Source organism: Sorex fumeus, unplaced genomic scaffold, assembly GCF_029834395.1.
Source record: "Sorex fumeus unplaced genomic scaffold, SorFum_2.1 ptg000128l, whole genome shotgun sequence".
Lineage (NCBI taxonomy): Eukaryota > Metazoa > Chordata > Mammalia > Eulipotyphla > Soricidae > Sorex > Sorex fumeus.
Window position 1 is genome coordinate 56,607,173 of NW_026606185.1, and position 16,117 is coordinate 56,623,289.

The window sequence follows — 16,117 nt, forward strand, 5'->3', positions numbered from 1 at the left end:
AAAATGTCTGTTCTATAAAAACTAAATGTTTGTAATTGTCCAACACTGAAAGAAATCAAATATTTATCAACAAATGAATCCTATGCGCCAATTTAAAAAAAAAAGAATGATAGACACAACACTGTCCAAATTCCAAATGCATCATACCAAAAATAGTTAAATCCCAAAACCAAACTATTCTACTATTCCATTTATATGACACCCTAGAAAATTGAAAGCAATTAGGACAGGAAAAAAGCAGTGATAACTCAAGACTAAAAGTGGGAGAAGGATGGTCATAAAAATGAACACCGGGGTAAGCGTAGCCTAGGATTCCATGCCCATAACCACTGCCCAAAATTTATAGAACTTCATTTTTAAAAAAGTGAATGTCTATTTTATGCTTTGTTTTAAAAACAACAATCCATATATACCTTAGACAAAGTAGTATCCAGTTAAGATTTTGAAACCCAAGGTTCTCGCTGATTTTATCAGAACTAACTGAAAGTCACCATTAGCTGGATTTTTCATTTTTTTTAACTTTTTTCCTTTTGGGGTCACACCCAGTAATGCTCAGGGGCTACTCCTGGTTCTGCATAAAGGAATTACTCCTGGTGGTGCTTGGGGGACCATGTGATATGCCCAGGATCAAAACTTGCTTGGCCTTGTGCAAGGCAAATGCTCTCTTCTCCCCACTGTAGTATTGCTCCAGCCTCTGGATTTTTCTTTCGTCAAATTATTAACCCCAAAAAAAGTGTAAATAGCATTAACTACCAATGGAATCAGTACTGTTAGAATAAAATAACTAAATTGTTTATAGACAGAGAGATAAGGTAATGAATTCTGTTGCTGCTACAAAAAGAAACTTGGGCTTTCAATACAACAGAAACAGGTAAAGCTAAACAGCCTAAGGAAGTTATCATTGTTCCTTATAATGGTGGCAAAGTAAAATAAAAGATATAAACACACAAGAATATTTGTAACCAAATATTTAAATCTCTGAATTTAGACTGCCTTATCTATTAATTTCTTTCTTCTTCTTTTCTGGATCTTTGACCTGTCTTCATTGCCAGACTTGTTCACTGATACAGAGAATCTCATGTCAGCAACTACAGGGTCTCTTAAGACAACTGGGGCTGGAAGCAGGAAGGATCCACATACCATCACTTGCTCTTCTGCTCTAAAGATGATGGATTAAGGAGCGGCACATCTAACCAAAATCTAAGTGATCACAGAAACTTCAACAGATAGGAAACAGCTTCCCACACAAGATAAGGTCATGGAGTGATGAGAGCATAAGTGACATCAAAGTAAGAAAGCCTTTTCTAGCTCAATCCTGAAGGAGCTTTCTTCCTTATGGTGACCCTTCACAGCTCAGGAGAGTGTCCTAGGAAAGTGAAAGGGATAAAGATTGATTTCTAGGCCTGGTTCTGCCTCTCCGGAGATACTAAGATGGAAACATTCATCAAGACTGGCTGGAATAATACATCCATTCTAATTTTTCTAATCCTTACCAGGTTCAAAAATAGAGCTAACCAACTAAGACAGCACTTAGAGAATCACAGATTATCTAGACAACAGTGATCATACCTGGGGGTTTTTTATATCTCAGAGAAAAACTGAGCTCTAAAGGAGTGGCCTTAACCCTGGAAAAGTAGACTAGTGATTTAGATTTCCTTGTTTCCATATTCCACAACTTAAAAATAAAATTCTTTGTATTCTAAGTTGACAGTAAGTTTCAAATTATTTTAATGCTCTTTTTATCCATACTAGCTAGTTAAGTTTGAGCAGAATTTAGAATCATTGAGAAAGACACCTTGCTTGAGCTTTCATTTCATAGAACCTCCCAATCTTTTATAGAAAAGTTTTTAGAAAATACTACTCAATCTGAAGACTTTCTTTAGGGGACATTTTGACTACATAGTTAAACACAGTTCCCTAAAAATGCACTTATTATAATAGTTGACACAAGGCATGGTCATTGAGAATAAGGATATACTAAAAAAATAATAATTCTAAGCAAAAATGTATTTCTTAGTTATTAGACCAGTTCGTGGTTACTATTAAAGAAGGCACGAGAGGTGTGAATTGGATGATAGGGTCAAATGCATGTAAAGGATAGCACTGGATTTTCACAGTGAAGTTCATGTAACATATATAGACATCTAGAACATTAGTGATGTATACCCAAATTTGCATAACGTTCACATGCTGAAGTTACTTTCATTAAAAAGAACACATCTGTGACTGGGTTGCTTCAAGGTTCCTGATTCCTAAGAGGAAGAGTAAAATCAGTTTCCCCCCGGAACAGCAAGACAGCGGCCGCCTTGGAGCTTTTTGGAGAGCAAAGTATGAGCTGGTGGTGACGGGGCAACTGATACCTCATAGGTAGGGGGCCATTCCTGGCTCATCCTTCACGCCTTACCGAGGTCATGGGTTTCCCCCCATGAGCAGCTCTCGGCAAGGCCATGGCTCCAGAGCCACAGAAACCAATCTCATAATTATCTAGCTCTCGACAGAAATACTTCCAGGCTTAATAAGTAAAATATCAGAAATTCCAAATCGTGCAGCCGCGATAGCGGCCACTTGACATCATTTGGTTCTTGTAACCAGCTTTAGAAAACAAATTATTTCACAAAGCTTTTTCAGCAGGTCTGATTTTGGGGTGTAAACTCTAAACAATAATGGTGCATCTTTTTGTCAAAACAATGAATCTAGTGAAAGTAGATAAAGTGTTAATTAAAATTCATCTGCCTCACAGGCATTGGGAGGGGCGGGAGGGGGGCTATACTGGGGTTCTTGGTGGTGAAAAATAAGTACTGGTGAAGGGAAATGTGTTTGATCATTGCATGACTGAGACTTAAACCTGAAAGTTTTGTAACTTTTCCCACAGTGATTCAATAAATAAAAATAAATAAATAAATAAATAAATAAAAAAAAACTGTGAGTACCATAAAAAAAAAAAAGAAGAAGAGTAAAATCAGTGCTTTTGCCACTTTAGACTGTGCTTCTCAGGTCTGTGCACTAGTACTGCTCCATGGGAGTAGAATTTGGTAAGTTGAAGCCCAACTTCAGTCATTTATAATGTTGGTCTAGCACCTTCAAAGTCCCAAGCAGTGGGGGGAGGAGGGGGAAGGAGTGGCATGCTCTCTGTTTCTGGAATTTCTCTAAGAGCTCACACTAGTGCCAGGCTGAGTACAAAAGCAAATGGTTGTATGAATTCCCTTCTTTAGCACATGTATGGGAACTACAGGGCAAGACTGATAAAAGCACACACACTCAGGGGCACACCCTTCTCAAAGCTGCCCTTCTTGTCATGAAGCTCTATATGAGTCATGCTTTATGATGAGTGCTGACTAAAACAGGTCATTGAGTAGGCTATATATTTGTAAAACTATTTAACTTATCTCTGTGAGCTCAGACAATCAACAAATGCGCCCCTCCCCCCAAGACACCTTGCACTAAATACTTGTTTGTGAAATGAAATTTAGCCATGTTCTTTACTATCAAGAATTAAAGATGTTCCGAATCCAACCCAAAATACTAAATGACTGAGTTTCCTGCTACTTGGATGGGGTTGACAATTTCATAAGAGTGCCATAGACTAATCACAGATGTGTATGAGGAAATACCAGTAAACATGCCAGAAATGTATTTTTCATAAACATCAGGGGAATTTGGCTACTATCAGTTATTTTCGGATTATGTTACCATGGAAGGCGGAACAAAGTATCTGTCTTATCAAATGTCCTCCAAGTAATGAACAAAATGTGTGTGGCACTGTCATAAGATGGAATGGATGTTTGTTGGAAAGAAAGAAAAGAAAAGAAAAGAAAAGAAAAGAAAAGAAAAGAAAAGAAAAGAAAAGAAAAGAAGGAAAGGAAGGAAGGAGAGAAGGAAGGAAGGAAGGAAGGAAGGAAGGAAGGAAGGAAGGAAGGAAGGAACTACCAATGTATGCTACAATGGTAGTTTTTCTACCATTGAAAAACCAGTTCTAGGTGAAAAGAGTTACATTCTAAAGACCAAATATTGTGTCATTCTATTTGACTGAAGTGACCAAAAAAGTCAAATCTGAAGAGGCATAATTAGGGTTGTCTGGATCTGTGGATAAGAATGGGGAGAGCAAACACAATGCTATACCTTTCTGAATAATAGAAATGTCCTAAAATTAGATTGTGGTGATGGTTGCACAATTGTGAAAATGTTCTAAAAAATGGTTAAATTGTACATTTGGATAGATTTTTATGGTATGTGACTATAGCTCCAATTAAGCTACACTTTGAAATAAAACAGCAATATAACTTTAACAGAATCACTCTTTCCATCTGAGGTAACATATCATTGCAGTTCATTTTTCATAATGTTAAGGAAAATAGCAACTTGACAAATAGAACTTTCCTTAAAGTTTCTTGTTCATTGACTGTTCCCCACTAATTTACTGGCTTTTTCAGATTGGCTTTTAATTAATTTGCATAAAATTGGATAGTGGAAGTAGTGTGGATAGTGGAAGTCTGCCAGTGGGGTATTTATCTGGGTAGGGTGGGTCTCCTGTGCGAAATTCGATCCCTGGGTGGCTGATGGAAGCAGACAGGGCAGGGTAGGGTGGGGCTCCTGATTAGAATCCCTTTGTCACCTGTGGTTGGTGGGAGCAAGCAGAGAAGCTCTGTCCCTGGGTCCACTGAGCCTGGAGTCCAAGGTCTCAGAGAGTTCTGCTTATCTTGTTCTGTGGGTCTTCAGTTGTGCGTGGGTCTCGGCCGGAGCTGCCGCGCGGGTCCGGAAAGCGTCCTGGAGTGTGGCGATGGTTTTCTGGCTAGAGTAACCCGGGTAATAGCTGTAGTAGCCGGTGATACGCAGAATCCGGTCCTCGATGGTGGCCACCCCATTGGGGGCCACCTTGACATCCATAGAGAATGCGGGGCGGCGGCCCCCGGCGCGGAGGGGCGGAGAGCACAGCACGGAGCCAGGGAGCTGGTGCAGGTGCCGCGGCCACCGCCGCCGCAGGTGCAGATGTTGCAGCTGGATCTCCCGCGCCTGAGATGTGACTCCACCGCTCGGCGCAGCTCGGGCTCACTGCTAATTCACTACCAGGATTCACTCATTGTGGATTCACTACCAGGATCTCACCATTCTACAAAGAAGTGATCGTTGATGTCAAGAGAGGGGTGCGGCAGGGTGATACCATTTCACCGAAACTCTTCAGTGCCACCCTCGAGAACATCATGCGACGACTGGAATGGGAAGGAATGGGAGTGAAGATAGATGGTCGGCAACTACACCACCTCCGCTTTGCTGATGACATTGTTTTAATAACACCAAACATCAGCCAAGCGGCACAAATGCTGGCCGACCTTGACCGTGAGTGTGGAAAGGTAGGACTACAGCTGAATCTTACGAAGACAATGTTTATGAGAAACAGCCTCGTTCCTGACGCCCCATTCTCTCTCAACGGAACGACCATCTCCGAATGCAACAGCTATGTGTACCTAGGTCGAGAGGTCAACATGACAAATGACCTGGCACCCGAGCTGCACAGGAGGAAGAGAGCGGCTTGGAACACCTTCAAGAACGTCAAAGAAATAGCTAAGAGGACGAAGAACCTCCGGCTCCAGGCACATCTCTTTGATTCCACTGTTCTTCCTGCATTAACATATGCCTCAGAGACCTGGGCCCTACGCAAACAAGATGAGAACGCTATTCAGGTCTCCCAAACAAGAATAGAAAGAGCTATGCTTGGAATATCACGTTTCACTCAAATGAGAGAAAGAATCCGGAGTTCTGACATCCGTCGACGATCAAGAATCAGAGATGCTGTCTCATTTGCCAAGGTGTCGAAAATCAGATGGGCTGGTCATGTAATGAGATTTAAAGACGACCGCTGGACTAGAGCTGTTACCGACTGGATTCCAAGGGATGTCAAAAGACCGCGTGGCCGCCCACCTACCAGATGGTCAGACTTCTTCGTCAAGATCATGAACGATCGGTTTGAGGTTCTTCATGTTCCCGGAGCGAACAGATGCCATTGGGCTACACTAGCACGCGACAGGGACAAATGGAGACGTTACTGGCACCTGCTCGAGCAAATCGACGGCTAACGGGAAGTTAAGTGATTTAAGTGATTAAGTGCATAAAATTGAGAGCCATTTAAGGTTTAATTTCTTGAATCTAAGCAAAAAACAAAACAAAAAAATCCCATTGGTCTACACGCCCCTTTACAATCATGAGATATGACTATATTAAACAGTGTAAGAAAGTTTGCGATGTTAAACTAAATGAAGTCTATTAATTTGATGGATGGTGGTTGGTGAGGTCCCTAATATGCGGAAATTCAATGCTGCATACACTCTGTGAGGTTAGGAACTGTCTGATTTATACAGAACTGCATCCCTGTGTTCACTTAAAATACAGCATCCTCTCAGAGATCTTGCAGGATAGACACGCTCAGTAAGTCCTGCTCTAGTAGATGCAAAAAAACCACAAAAATCCACAGTTGTACCCAATATTTTCTAAAACTAAACTCCACACATTCAAGCTTTGATTTGTTTTCCAAACCCATGTAGGTGATAGTTTTCATTCTTAGTAAAATGCAAACTCACTAAAATGTATTAATGCACCAGTAGACTGTTTCCCTACTATCATTTTCTAAATCATAAGTGTTCATATAACTTTTATCCACGTATGTTTTCAAGATTTTTTTACTACTTCATTTTTTAATTTTTGTTTGTTTTTTTAAGCCACACCCAGCTGTGCTCAGGGCTTACTCCTGTTTCTGTGCTAGAGGCTCACTCCTGGTGGTGCTTGGAGAACATATGGGTTGTTGGGAATAGAAGCTGGGTCATCCACTCACAAGACCTTACCCACTGTACTATCTCTCAGGCCCTAAAATAATTTCCTTAAATATTTCTAAACTCCCTTCAAACTCTTCCATTCTTTCCCTTTTTAGTCATTCTACCAAACAGCTAGCATCTCATTTGTTTCAGCTTTATTCAAATCTAACTTATATTTCTCAGCTTTGTCCATAATTGAAACAAGAGCTCAAGCCCACCTTCTCCAGCATATTGTACATAAATATACCGATTTAAATGCCAATCCCTAATCCATGAAACCATAAATGTGAAAAATATAGCCCAAATGCTATATCAAAAATCCCTTTTAACAGAAGGCTAGCTGCTAAACATATTTTCATGCTCTCAGCAATAGTTTTGTGCCGCATCGCAAAATTGGGGTTCTTCTTAGGAAATCTGCCTGGATTGTAGGAAGTGTAGCCTGATACAGTTCCGTCTGCATATTCTCAAGTATTTCTTGCGTTCCATACAAATCCTGTGTCAAGGCCATTCCTTAACTCTCAACTGAGCTGAGAAGCCCAGAAACAGAAAACAAAAGCACCATTTGTGTCTGCCAAAACACCTGATACTCCTGCTCAGATCAAATTTCTGAAAAAGCAGACTTGGACGGAACTAAATATTAAATAGCATTCGGCAAAAATCAGAGGAGAGACTATCTTCTCCTTCTTGCAAAAGCCAAATAATTCCCTTTTGTGTTCTGATGCTTCATCTTGTCTCCATCCAACCAAGTCGAAAGGTTTTGATTCCTAAAATGAAACAACAGGCTGATAAGGGATACACCCAGCTCCAGTGGCCTGTTGTGGGCTAATCGCGTCTCCTGAGCCTCATAGGCCCTGTACAATGAGGCTGTCGAAGAAGACTTAACATTTCACAGCCCCCTCCCCCCCCCCCCTTAGTCACTGTCTCCCCTGTCCACGGTTCACATGGACAGTGCCTTAGCACCTTACCCTTCTGCAGGCCTACCTAGTGTTCTGTTAACGTCCAGCACCCGCATCCCCTAACAGCAGAAAACGACCATCCAAAAAGCAGGTCTTTTGTCACAGCTGCAGCTCCAGAAGCCGCCAAGAATAAATCAAGAATTGGCAGCCACCTTCATTCATTCGTTCCTTTCTGCTCTTTCTGCTGGGCTCAGGGCCCCATTGGAGCTGCCGGCGTGGGGGGCTCACAGCTGACCCCAGGTTCTCCCTGTGGCCCTGGAATTAGCAGGGTCTGGGAATTGGCGGGCAGAAATCCGGGGGGAGTGGGGAGGGGGGGGTGGGGGTGGGGGGAGGTTCCTTGATAAAGTTGATGAAGAAAAGCAAACCAAAATACCAATCAGAGGGGCCTGCGACTCCGAAGGAAAAAAACAAGCAAGTAACCTTAGTATCCAATGAGAGGGGCCTGCGACGCGGAAGGGAAAGCACCAAGTAAACTAGATCTTTCTGTCCCAGGACAGCGGGAACTTTGCAGACCCGGAAAGCCGAGCCCCACGCTGCAGCCCGCAGGGAGAAACGGTCTCTCCGTCCAGCACCGAGCATGCAACCGGGCCAGGCCCTTGGCTCAAAGCCGCTCTGGGGGTGCGACCCCGCCAGACGGCACTCCGAGGACCCGGGCCCGGCCGGATCGCAGGGGCTCGCCTACCTTATGGGGCGCGCAGACCAGCGCGGGGGTCCCCGGGTTACTCCTCCCCTCCGGCTCTGCTGCGCCCGGCCCCAAGGCTCCGCCGCGGGCACCTCGGGGCCCCGCCCCGCAGGGCGCGCCCGGGGGCAGAGTCCGGCGTCCCGGCGGCTCCAGGGAGGGGACTCGGCTCCAGGCGGCGCCCAAGCGAGCGCGGCCAGCTGCAGTCTCGGCCCCGGGGTGTCCTTCCTGCACCCCAACGCTGGGACCGAACCCTGGAGCTCTAGGAAGGGAGTCTTTGCTCTTTGCACGCGGCGTTCGTCAGTTTGGAGGTGGAAGGGACGATTATAATAAAATATTTATTGGGGGTAGTTTTAGATTGGCATCAGATTTCGTAGAGTTTAGAGGCTTTCCATACCACCTTTGCGATGTGCCCTGAAAGTCACATTTTTTATTACCTATGTGCTGCCAAATCTATCAGGTTGATTAGGTACCTTGAAAATCCATAAACTTTGGGGGGAAGGGGAACGGGGGCGGTGTTGTCTCATTTTCCCTCCTCTTCTGACAGTGAAGAGACTTGCAAAACCGCCCAGATCTCGGGACTTTGCCTAACTTTCCCTTGACCAAGTTTCCCCCAGGCCAAATTAAGGGAAAAAATACAATTTTTTGTTGACATTTTACAGCAAAAGTATGAGCTTCCCACATAATGTATATGTTGTATAGCGTGTGTGTGTGTGTGTGTGTGTGTGTGTGTGTGTGTGTGTGTGTGTGTGTTTGGTTTGTATCTAGTGCATTTGGTGCACAAAGTCTAGCCCTTTGTCCTTTTTCTGGGTGATAAAAACCTTCAGTGTATTTTTAAGTACTTTTATCTGATTTCCTCTTCAGTGATGCTTGTGGGAGGAATGAAAGTTGACGATTCTTGGGTCATTTTGAGTTAACCAGTCCTAAATGGGTAAATGGGTACATGTATATTTACCCACGCTGTGTGTTCCAAAGATAGCCAAGATGTTTATCATTAGTTTATACACCCAAGAAGTCTGTCTGTGGAGGATTCTTTGTGGAGCTGTTCCTCAGGTTTGCTCTGTTTGCATTTGTAAATTGCTCAGTAAACACTATGTTTCCTCCTGGTGAGCGGGAATCAGCTTCGGGGTTGGGTGAGTCCTGTCTGCGACCTTCTAGAAAAAGGGCGCCTCCATTGGTTTAGATTTTTGTCTGGTTCACCCAGACTGAGTGACACAGAGATCCATCAAGCGTCATGGAGCTGTGTCTGTCCCTGCAAACGTTTTAACAGTTCCCCCAAAAACAATTGAAGGAAAGCACTTCATATCTGGGTCCCACCAGATGCCTGATAGGAAGTGACTGGGGATGAAGGTGAGACAGATGTTTGGGAACTTTTCTGGAGAAAGAGGAGTCCTTCAAACAGAAAGTAACAACTCTACTTGGTATAAAATACCAAATCTATTCCATTGTTCTGCAAATGTCAAGCTAGGTAAAACTAATTACTAACATTTGTATGTCGGGGTGGGGGCAATGGAGGGACACAGGGACTCACTCAGTTCAGGACAAAGTGGAATGATGATACTGGAAGCTGCCTAAGGGTGTTCACAAATTCTCCCTTGCCTTTTGCAGCCTGTGGTATATCTATAGACTGGGAACGAAGAGGTAGATTTTTCTTGCAGCTGGAACATGATGTTGCTCTTTTCAGGACACTACCTATAAACAATTGTTCATTTTTCTCAAGTTGCTTTTCTTCCCACTTTCCTAAGAGTATGCGTATTTTTCATACATGGTTAATATAATAAATGTTTTGGAGAAGGTCTTGAGTTGGGTGTGAGAGCGATTGAGAAGGATGGAAGCATCCACAAACCATCAGCACAATCACAGAACTCTAGAAGGATTTCAGGGAAAACCCCAGAAATAAACACTGACCACATGGGACTCCTTCCACACTGGGGTTTAGGTTCAGAAACGAGCTGATGGATTGCAAATAATCACCTGGCCAGCAGCTGCCTTGGCAGTTGGGGCTCATGTTTGAAACTGCCATTGTTTATTTGTTGTTCGGGGCTATTTGCTACTAGTACACATATTAAGTGTGTCTAGAAAACATTTTCATTCAAGTTTATCATATTATTCCAGGTTCCCACCACCGTATATGATAGCTAGCCACGTCTGTACCCCTGAACCACGTATGTTGTGCATTATTCGGACTGCCATTACTGTGCTCCAAAATCATTTTGTCATTAAACAGTAGTTCTATTTTTCAGTTTTTGGGGGGATCACACCCGGTGATCCACAGGGGTTACTCCTGGTTTTGTACTCAGAAATTACTCCTGGCGGTGCTCAGGGGACCATATGGGATGCCTGGAATCGAACACAGGTTGGCTTCATTCAAGGCAAACGCCCTATCTGCTGTATTATCGCTCCAGCCCCTAGATTTATTATTTAAGGCACACATTAAGAAGGCTTGACAAAATTAGAAAGGAGTCATTTTCCCCTCTCTATTTTGGAGAAAGCACTTGCTGTTTTTCTTCTTCTTTTTTTCTGCCCTGGACATCCTCCCCTCACCAGCACCACCAAAGCTGTGCGTGATGGTGGGAAATTTCCCAAGCACTTTTCCCTCTCTCCATACACACTATTTCTGGAACTTGCTGTGAATAGAGTCTCCTGCCCCTGCGCCTGGCTGTCTTCACGGGGGCCCCTTGGAAGGGAGAGGGTTGAGTTTCTCTCCCCTTCCCCCCCTGCCCTGAGCAGAGCCCCAGCAGCTGAGGACCTCCAGAGCCAGACACCGCCATGCTGGGACCACTCTCCACACGTCCGGACGGGCCTCATGCATGAAAGAACTGGCAGAGGAACCCAGGCATGCGGATCCCGGGGCTGAGGTCTCTAAACCTACTCAGATTGGGCCTGGGCCTTCTCCACCCAGACCCCCCATCTTCCAGTAGGTAGGCATCACACCCACCAGCTGCAGCCAACGCCAGGTTGGTCCCATCAACGGCCAAGACGCAGAGACTATAAAACCCAGCTCCCGGAAGCGCGGGGCCGCATTCGCGGCTGCGCGACATCTTATTATCTTATTTTTCCTTTGAAGAACATGGCAGGCTGCCAAAAGTATCCTGCCCGCACAGCAGAGTCTGGCAAACTTCCCCTGTTGTACTCAATTTGCCAAATACCAGTAACAATGATGGGTCTCATTCTCCTAATACTGAAAGAGCATTGAAATGGCTCTTTTAAAATCTCAGAGCTAGGAAGAAGGAGACGTTACTAGTGCCTGCTCAAGGCAATCGACGAACGAACAACAGGATGATCGTGATCGTGATCGCTGTGAATAGAGAAATTAAGACATTAGATTTTGCACCCCCCCTCAAAAAAAATAAACAAAGCCCTACTCTATAGCATCCATGAGACTTGTAGACTAAACTTGAAGTCAGAGAATATAGAATGTGTTCAGATGTCATCCCCCAAGTTAGGACAACATCCTCTCTCCACACTACATTAAACTATTGCACTAAAAGTTGGCCTCAGTATTTATAAATTTGAATTTTAATGAGTCTGTGCTTTTGTGCTTTCAATAAGTAAGCCACACGAATACATGTGGAAATTACCTGTAAATACAGTTATATAATAAATAAAAATACTCCGAATTCCGAGTCATTACTGAACAGTTGAAAAGCTAATGAATATTAACAGACAGAGAGCATTGACTTTAGTTGATATCTTGGAGAAAACCTCAGAAGAGGTCAAATGGAAGCTGAGTATGGAGAATTGAAGATGATACTATATTCTTCTAGGAGCCTTTTGATATCTGACAAAGGCAAAATCACTTAAACACAAATATTCAGGAAGAGTTGGGAGCAACAAGTAGCTGGTTCATGGAAGACCAAGAGATAAAGGAGCAAGATGGAAGCAAATTGAATGTAATAGACAAAAGGTTCAGGTTATATGTTTTTCTTGTCTCTATGATGAGAGGAGGTGGTGTAGTTGCCGACCATCTATCTTCACTCCCATTCCTTCCCATTCCAGTTGTCGCATGATGTTCTCGAGGGTGGCACTGAAGAGTTTCGGTGAAATGGTATCACCCTGCCGCACCCTTCTCTTGACCCCTCGCTTTGCTGATGACATTGTTTTAATAACACCAAACATCAGCCAAGTGGCACAAATGCTGGCCGACTTTGACCGTGAGTGTGGAAAGGTAGGACTACAGCTGAATCTTACGAAGACAATGTTTATGAGAAACAGCCTCGTTCCTGATGCCCCATTCGCTCTCAATGGAACAACCATCTCCGAATGCAACAGCTATGTGTACCTAGGTCGAGAGGTCAACATGACAAATGACCTGGCACCCGAGCTGCGCAGGAGGAAGAGAGCGGCTTGGAACACCTTCAAAAACGTCGAAGCAATAGCTAAGAGGACAAAGAACCTCCGGTTCCAGGCACATCTCTTTGATTCCACTGTTCTTCCTGCATTAACATATGCCTCAGAGACCTGGGCCCTACGCAAACAAGATGAGAACGCTATTCAGGTCTCCCAAAGAAGAATAGAAAGAGCTATGCTTGGAATATCACGTTTCACTCAAATGAGAGAACGAATCCGGAGTTCTGACATCCATCAATGATCAAGAATCAGGGACGCTGTCTCATTTGCCAAGGTGTCGAAAATCAGATGGGCTGGTCACGTAATGAGATTTAAAGACGACCTCTGGACTAGAGCTGTTACCGACTGGATTCCACGGGATGTCAAAAGACCGCGTGGCCACCCACCTACCAGATGGTCAGACTTTTTCGTCAAGATCATGAATGATCGGTTTGAGGCTCTTCCTGTTCCCGGAGCGAACAGATGCCATTGGGCTACACTAGCACGCGACAGGGACAAATGGAGACGTTACTGGCACCTGCTCGAGCAAATCGACGACTAGCGGGAAGTTAAGTGATAAGTGATAAGTGATGATGAGAGGAAGGGAAGAATTTTGTTGGGCACCAACTCTGTGGTCATGAGTTTGCTTAATACAACAGATAGTAAATATTTGTGAACAGTATGTGAGCATATCCATGTATATACAAGTGTGTCTAAATAAGTAGATTTTTTTTCAGACTCCTTTCTCATAATAGACATAGAAATAATAACATAACCAAGCATCCTTGGATATTCAAAATATATGCCTATGACCAATGAGATAAACACTAGCACTAGTGACCTCCTCTGGGAGAATGCAGTGAACCAGCTGTAGGTTGACCTTGGATATTATTCCAAAGTATTGACTCTCTTAGCATAGGCCTATGTCCTTTCTTTTTCTATCAAGAATGTTCTTTCAAGGAACACAGTTGGATGAATTGCATTCCTTGGACAAGTATTCTCCGAGGTGTGTGGCACTTCTGTGAGCAGCTTGGCTCATGCTGCCTTAGCAGTAGTGTGAGTGCGAAACTCATGCATGACAATCCGCAGCTAACATGAAGTCTCAACTAGACCTCAGTTTCTGTTTCCCCAAAGCAGGACTTGCAGTTTCCGGTAAACTCCCAATTGAGTCTTGTGCCAGATAAGGAACTGGGCAGTTGGGTCTGGCCAGTCATGAAAGGTCACTGTACGCTCCTTAGAAACTGTTCCTAACCATTGTCTAATTGCTGACCACTATTGTAATAGGGCCAATGCTAAAAATAGACCAGTATATAAATTGTTTCTTAATTCTGAACCCTATATAAACTGCTTGTGATTTGAAGTCGGGGTCTTTGTCAAGACTCCACTGCATTGGATGAGACTTGGACCCTAGCTCTGGATAGTAATAAATTTCCTTTGCTTTTGCATTGTTGTGTGTGGACTTGGTCTCTCCGAAATTGGGGATCTGAAACTTGGGCACAACAGTAGCTGGAGGAACCCCTTTTTCTACCCTCTTCATTGCAGGCCCTCCTGACCCCACCAATTCAGCTTGGAGCAAAATGAGAGAAGATAGGAGAGAGAAGTTGACAGTCAGAAATCCTGGTGTTTCTAATTTTAGAGGAAAGTCATGAAGTCCTTAGAAAGGTGTGAGAAGGCCATGCTATAGCTTGTTCTTGATAACTTTGTGACATGACACCCTCTCTCCTTTTGCCCTTGCTTGACCTTCACTTCTGTGACTCTGTCACCCTGTGTTTGATTTTGTCTTGCCTTTCTGAAAGAAGGAGAAAGCATCACACAGTCCTACATGGCAAACTGAACATTCTTGGGCTATCTGCTTTTTCTAGAGCTGTTTACACCACTGTATTTCTGATCCTGAAATAAACACGATGCATTTATTTTTGATATTTTCTTTTGGAACGTGGGAATGTGATCTCCTTTGTGTTTAGAGGGGGAATTAGGCCCTGAAGCATCATTGTAACTTGATACCTGGATCCCTTAGTCTACTTTTTGTTGATGTTTTGAAAAGTTGGTGAGATGCTGAATGATAACATTAGTATTTTGAGTTTTTTTTTCTTTTGGGGTCACACCCAGCGATGCACAGGGATTACTCCTGGCTCATGCACTCAGGCGTTACTCCTGGCGGTGCTCAGGGGACCATATGGGATTCTAGGAATCGAACGCGGGTCAGCTGAGTGCAAGGCAAACACCCTACCTGCTGTGCTATCGCTCCAACCCCAACATTAATATTTTGGGGTGAGAAAATAGTTGTCCCAGCTTAATCACAATGGTTGTGAGCTCTAGGGTCCAGGGCAGCAGGGGACCTGGTCAGCTCCTTGGAAACTTGCAGAGCCCCTACTTCCATGGAGCGTGTGCATGAGTCCTGCTGGGACTTTAGCCATCTTCTCTGTGGAACTCCACTGAGCTCCGATGGCACCTAGCTGTTTTCCCCAGCTCACGTCCCCTTTCTCCCACAGGATCCTTCTACAGTGTCCTTAAACCATTTTTGGCCTTAAACCATTTGGGGCCAGGGTGTAGCGGGATGCAACTCTCAGGCCTGCTGATTGACCTTTGGCGAGCTATTTGGACTTTTTGAACTTCATTTCCCACAAACGAGTCTAAACATCTGCTGCAGCTTTGATACTCACTGCTAGGTGCTTTCAAGTCTTTCCTGATCCTAAGTGTTAAAGAGTGATGTTCTAATAAGCGTTTCTTCTAAGAATGGATTATTTTCCCTAGGTCACCTCAAAATCATTAACCATGCACTCTGTGAACTGCTTGCTAACAGGATCTCTCTCTCTCTCTCTCTCTCTCTCTCTCTCTCTCTCTCTGTTTTTTTGCTGCCTGGCAGGCATCTTACGATATTCCCAGCCAGAGGGAGAAGCCTCTAATCTCTTTGGATTCTCACAGAAATGGTCTTTCCACCCATGGTAGAAAATACTTGATTTCTTTTTTGTTGTTTATTGTTGTTGTTGTTGGATTTGTTTTTTTAAGAACTGATATTACTGTAACATCACATTTCAAGGAAATTCTTTTTCTGTAGAATCACCCAGGCTTACTCTAGTCTTACAGGAAATGATGCTCCAGCCTATGAAAGTGGCAAAATAAGCTAAGTGTATGTTGAATCCAGTGTGCAGAGATGTTTTATACCAAAGCAAAGGACAGAGAAGGCACCTTACCACAATTTCTATAATATATCCTTGCTTTTTTACAATGTAGCTCAACATCCTAATAGTTAAAACTATAGAACTATGCTTTAGAAACAAAAACAAGAATAAAAAATTATTTATCCTTCATAATTTTCCAAAAATAACAAGATAGGATATGATAAATAT

The 16,117-nt window shown here is 43.6% G+C and overlaps 1 protein-coding gene across 1 annotated transcript in view; it reads right to left on the bottom strand.

Moving 5' to 3' along the window:
• The window catches only part of CCDC68 (coiled-coil domain containing 68), a 51,846-nt gene extending 43,335 nt beyond the window's left edge, over positions 1-8,511 (bottom strand). Inside the window, exon 1 of the mRNA XM_056138341.1 lies at positions 8,442-8,511. The gene's annotated coding sequence lies outside the window, so the exon portion shown is untranslated. The remainder of the gene's footprint in view (positions 1-8,441) is intronic.
• Between the last annotated feature and the right edge of the window lie 7,606 nt (positions 8,512-16,117).